Source organism: Cnephaeus nilssonii (assembly GCF_951640355.1).
Source record: "Cnephaeus nilssonii genome assembly, chromosome: 15".
NCBI lineage: Eukaryota > Metazoa > Chordata > Mammalia > Chiroptera > Vespertilionidae > Cnephaeus > Cnephaeus nilssonii.
The window spans coordinates 46,214,587-46,220,586 of NC_137086.1; the positions used below are offsets into that span (position 1 = coordinate 46,214,587).

General features: G+C 41.6%; 1 pseudogene across 1 annotated transcript in view; it reads right to left on the reverse strand.

Annotated features, from left to right (window-relative positions):
• Positions 1–5,491, reverse strand: part of LOC307111656 (neurofilament light polypeptide-like) — a 39,441-nt pseudogene extending 33,950 nt beyond the window's left edge. The window contains exon 1 of the transcript in view: positions 5,279–5,491. The product of the transcript in view is annotated as a neurofilament light polypeptide-like (transcript). The remainder of the gene's footprint in view (positions 1–5,278) is intronic.
• Between the last annotated feature and the right edge of the window lie 509 nt (positions 5,492–6,000).

Consider the following 6,000-nt stretch of genomic DNA (forward strand, 5'->3'; position numbering starts at 1 on the left):
ACTGCTCACCTGCCTGCCTGCCTGATTGCCCCTAACTGCTTCTGCCTGCCAGACTGATCACCCCTAACTGCCCTCTCCTGCAGGCCTGATGTCACCCCCAACTGCCCTCCTCTGCTTGCCAATTTGGTTCTGATTGGTCGGTTCCTATGCAGGCATCAAAAGCTTCACCTCTCAGGCAGCCATTGGCTCCCCACAGCACCCACCTTTGGTTCTCATTGGTCAGTTCCTATGCCAGTCAGCGTCAAAAGCTCTGTCTCCTAGACAGCCATTGGTTCCCCACAGCACCCACTTTTGGTTCTGATTGGTCGGTTCTTATGTCAGTCAGCATCAAAAGCTCCGCCTCCTAGGCAGCCATTGGCTCCCCACAACACCCACCTTTGGTTCTCATTGGTCAGTTCCTATGCTAGTCAGCGTCAGAAGCTCCACCTCCTAGGCAGTCATTGGTTCCCCACAGCACCCACCTTTGGTTACTATGCCAGTCAGCATCTCCAGGCCTATCTCTGGGCCTGATCAAAGAGGCGGGGCTTAACAGCAGGCCCTGCAGAGGCCGGGAGAAAAAGAAAAGCCTGGCTGCTGGTGAAGATCAGAAAGAAAGAGGGAGAGAAAGAGAGAGGTAAGTACGCTGATCAACAGCTTCCACTGAGGCTGAAGATCAGACCCTGACTCACTTTCTGGGTCTCAGCTATCTGGGCAGTCAGTGTTGGGTCACCAGGCTGCAGCTGGGCAACCCAGCGCTGACTTCTGGATGGTCTGCTTTGGTCGCAGGCTTGGCCCCTTCCCAAGCCCCAGGCTTTAGGCTTGGGAAGTGGGCCCCTGCCTCCGATGGCCGTCTGGGAGTGACTTGGGTGCCGAGGAGATTCCCGGGACCCAGGTATGTATGCAAATTAACCTCCATCTTTGTTGGGTTAATTTGCATACTCACCCTGATTGGCTGTGGGTGTAACGGAGGTACGGTCAATTTACATGTTTCTCTATTGTTAGGAAAGATGGCATTGTTATGGAACAGTTGGGGAGAATGAGCAAAGAAGAGAGCCTGGAATATATTAAGTGCTCAACAAACATTAACTATAACCTATATATATAAAAGCCTAAGAGGCCATCTGACCATTCAACCGGTAGCTATGTTGCTCAATGACAACCAGGGGGCAGACGCTCAATGCAGGAGATGCCAAGCTGAGGTGACTTGGCAGCTGTGGTTTTTGGGTGATGCACCCAGAACCAGAGAGAAGGGAGCCCAATTCTGGGGTGTAGTACCCGAAAACTGCCCTCTCACAATCCGGGACCCCTCAGGAGATGTCGGAGAGCATGTTTTGGCCTGATCACTGCAAGCCAGGCCAAGGGACCCCACCGGTGCATGAATCCATGCACCGGGCCTCTAGTAATAATAATAACTTGCTACAGTCATATTCTCTGATTGTTGCCAAAGGTGGATATTAACATTTTCTTCCTTCCTTGTAGCCATTCATTTGAATTTTTAGGATGAAAATACTGAAATATAGTTCTAAACAGGAGCCAAACCCAGCAGATACAGATTCCACTAAATCCATACTGTTCTTTGTTAACAGTGGCTGTATGAGAGTACATCAAAATCCTGGCAGAATACATAATGGTCTGAAGAAATGATTAATTATCAAAAAAATATTTCTGTGTGGAAATGGTATACAGGAAATACTAAAGAATAAAACCTAAATGTCAGTCTGTATTCAGTGAGCTTAAGAACTCCCTCCTACTCCGAATACCCTAATGCGTTTGCCAAAAGCAGTGATTGAGTATTAACTGAATTGAAGAAAAATAGTAGAGCTGCCAAATGAAATTTTGTGACATATTTGTGAATACATTTATGTTATCAAACTTTAATTCAAAAATATTTATGGGTATGCTATTAAGAGGACTTCCTAGGTCAGAAATTCAAGATTTACTTAAACTTTAGATAATTGGGTATGGACTTCTATTACCCCCCCCCCCCTAATAATGTACTTATATATAAATAAAATGTTCCTCCAAAAAATAACCTCTACATAAATAAAGTACATGCACATCATCAAATTTCCATCTTTGAAGCCTTTGAAAAATGTTGTGTTTATAAGGCAAAACCATGGAAATATTATCTCACAAGACCTCGGCAAGCTCTCAGCTGTCAGGGCACTAAACACCGCTACAGTGACATCTCTGAAGCAATTCAGAATCGGTGGCTCAAAAGGCAGGAAACCCTGGAACGTGGTCCAAACTCGAAGCCGAGGATTGCTTCACAAGGTATGCCTTCTTAATGAGATTGTTCAACCTGAGCTTTTATGAAAATTGTTCCAATTAATTGTCTGATATGATGGCTATGGAATCGTAGTTATGCATTTCCATTCCGGTTCACTTTGTGCAAGAGCAATCATCCTTAAAGGCTCATAATTTCTTTTAATTGAATATTTCATTACCAGGCAAGGGTACAGAGAGCAGAACTAATTTTCCTTGCCTTTTATTTGGCCCATTTGATTTGGGAGTAAGTGCTTATGATGTAGGGCTAAGAAGAAATCATTATTCCTGTCTCTAAAATTAAATTGCTGAACAATAGAGAGCAAATTATTTTATGTTCTATGCCTCAGTTTCCCTTAAGGCTAAGTGAGTTTTTAACAACGAAATTTCAAAAAAACCAAAAAAACCCAAAAAACAACATTAATGTGAACAGGCTCTTTTCCACTTAAAGCCTAAATGTATTATTATTCTTATTAAGAAAACCTATACACGTTTCACTTCCTTTATCTCACTTTCCAGTCTGGGGCTGGCTGCACTTCACTCAGTAAAGTTTAAGATGGTGGAGAAAACAGCTGATGAGGATTAGATAACTTTCAAATTAGTCCTGGTTCTATCATGAACTTGGCCATGCAACCTTGGCCAAGTCATGGGGCTCCTTCAAGACTCATCTTCTTATTGATCCTTGTGTCCTATATGCCCTCACCAGGCTTTGCCGAGTAGCTGTTTATTGTCTGTGCATCACCACAGAAGCATTCCATCCCTGATGATATGTATGGTTATGGGGTTTCTTAAAGAGAAAAGAGGATTAACCCTGCCATGTGTCACATCTGTGCTTACCCTAGTCAGTCACTATCAGGGCCCAGGCCTCCCCTGTCACCCAGCATCATTCTGGCCCTCATTCGAGTGCTGCTCTTTACCTTCCCCAATCTTCCCATTCTGTGTTCCAAACTCCCCTCTTAATTCCCTCCGTAATCTGCCAGCTCCCCAATTCTCCGATCACACCACTGTTTACCATTCTCTCCTGATATATTCTTCTCCTTGCTCAGATCAAATGCACTGTGCTATTAGAATCTTTTCCTTTCAGATAATCATAATTCTCATATCTTTCCCCCTCTATTTTACTTTTTGAGGAAAACCTCAAACCTTGGATAAATGCTGCTATATATCTTCTTCATGTCTACACCTAGGTGAATTGAACATTGCTGGAGAAAATCACATGGTTAACGCTTCACTATACCTTAATCATCTCAAGTCTCAATTTGGCACCTAATATAGCCTCCGAATCCAACTATGTTTCTCCAATAGGTTCATTTTTCTACTCCACAAGGCATATCTATCTGTTCAAAACTCCAAAACCTATTTCTTTCTCCCTCATTCAGCAGAAAGCTTGCCTCAAATTTTATGGAGAAAGTGGTCTTAAGAAACAAACTCATATTTTCCCACCAGGAACCCTACAAACCTTCCTAAATTAAGGAAAGTTTCCATCTTCTCTTTGCCTCCTCCTCCTCTTGAAAGCAAATTGTTCCTTTTTCTTCTCTGTTGAATCATTTAATTCACAACTTCCTGTTGCTACATTTAATTGACATATTTCTGTCCTCATCTCTATCTCAGCATTTCCTTTTCTCTTCATGGGAATTCCGATGATGGTTTTATAATTGTTTCTTGGTCCCTTTATCTGTTTTGGATATCCTTCCCCCTCTGGTGTCTATGTTACCTGAGGCAGGAACATGTTTATCCTCATACTATTTCCTCCCGGGGGGCCTGGCTCATTTCCTGAGCATTGCAATCGCTCTACAAATATTCATTAAATAATGAATAAAGAAAAAAAAGGTTTATTTAAAGTTAATTTAAGGGTCCAATAATATTATGTAGGTCAAATCACTTTTGAAAATATTAAGGTGATAAAGCAAGGCATTTGTACTCCATTTCTGTTCTGCGGTGAGTGATCGGCCTGCGACTATTCTCATCCCTTTATCGTGCAAGCCACCTTTTTGGCCTCATTCATAAATCTTCACAAATCCTATCTCATGCAGGAAGCCTGCACAGACCAGGTTGGTTGGGAGAAAATTCTTTATATATATATATATATATATATATATATATATATATATATATTTGATTTTTTACAGAGAGGAAGGGAGAGGGATAGAGATTAAAAACATCGATGAGAGAGAAACATCGATCAGCTGCCTCCTGCACACTCCTTACTGGGGATGTGCCCGCAACCAAGGTACATGCTCTTGACCGGAATTGAACCTGGCACCCTTGAGTCTGCAGGCTGATGCTCTATCCACTGAGCCAAACCGGTTAGGGCGGGAGAAAATTCTTGTCTCCCTCACATACTTATGCCTAGCAACTGTCTTTTCCACATGTCCATTTTTTTCCCCCAAGATTATAAAAAAAGTGACAATTATGTGGAAGAAAACAACAACACAAAAACCTTAATTAACTCTAAAGAATTAATGTTAATTTTTTTTTTCATTTGTGTACATATGTTTTAGTTTTCAGCATTGGGTTGGGATGACTTTAAGGCTCCATGTACCCCATGATATTTTGGTACTTTTAGCATGATGTGGGATGCAGGCTTAGCCACGAGACAGGCCTAAATGTTTAATAACAGAGGCCTTTCCTTCCTTGGTTAATAGGCTAATTTGAACTAAGGTATCCTGCTTGTGGGGTCTTTCAGTTCACGTGGTTAAAATCCATTCATCATGGCTCCTTGCTCTTACGAGACAGCTTGCGTAATTGGTATATCACACACAGGTCCCTTGTGAACTAGAACCTCACTTTCTATCTATAATTCATTTTATGTTTTTGTACCTTTATTATATCCATCTCAAACACCTCTGGAACTTCGGAAAATGATGGCTTAGTGCCAATAAACCGAATGCGCTCTCATGCCTCTCCACTTTGTTTATCCCAGGCCTTCTTCCTGGGAGCTCTCAGCCTTTTCTTTTCTTTTTCTCTAAGAAAACAACTATTCATCCTCAAGAATCAGTGCAAACTTTACCTTCTCTATGAGTAATTATTTAACCTCTCTAGGAAGAACTAAGTGCTCCTTCTTTGGAGGTGTCATATCTTCAGGATATTCTTGTGAAATATCCATACCTATATTCATATTCATAACTCCAGGTGTGCCACTGACATCCGATTCCATGTGAATTATACTCCTTGGAGTACACAGGACACAACCTTGTTGGCCAGTTTTGGTGATTATCTGTATCACATTTTCATATTTCCTATCCATGTCGTATGTACTTCACATTGGAGCCTTCCATCTTCAGGGCTACTTTGAACTTTTCAGGACATTCTTTATTACCTGTATGCTTTTTATTGCAGCCTCTATGTTTACTGCTTTTTCCTTATCATTGTAAAAGCACATATCACTACTTGCCTCATGTTTAAGTATGGTAGGTAGAATTTCTACAGTAACCTCTGACCTCTCTACCCATTCCTGCTTCTATCTCTCAGTTGGTTACCTATTTTGAGATAAAAGACAAATTGTTACTTATAGGTCCTCTCGAGCCTCAAGATGAATTCACAGCTTCCTTTTGCTCTGAATCACAAACATTGCTGTAATGGGTAAAGCCTCCAAGATAAGAGTCAAGGCAGTCAGAGTTAAAATGTGGCATGTCTGCTAATAAAGATGTTTCATGCCTACTGTAAACCTGTACCCCTCTGTAGTTCAGCTTAGTCTGCAGGGGTCCAGCTCTGTTTCTTGTTCTCACTGAAATGTCAACTGTAATTTAAAGCAGT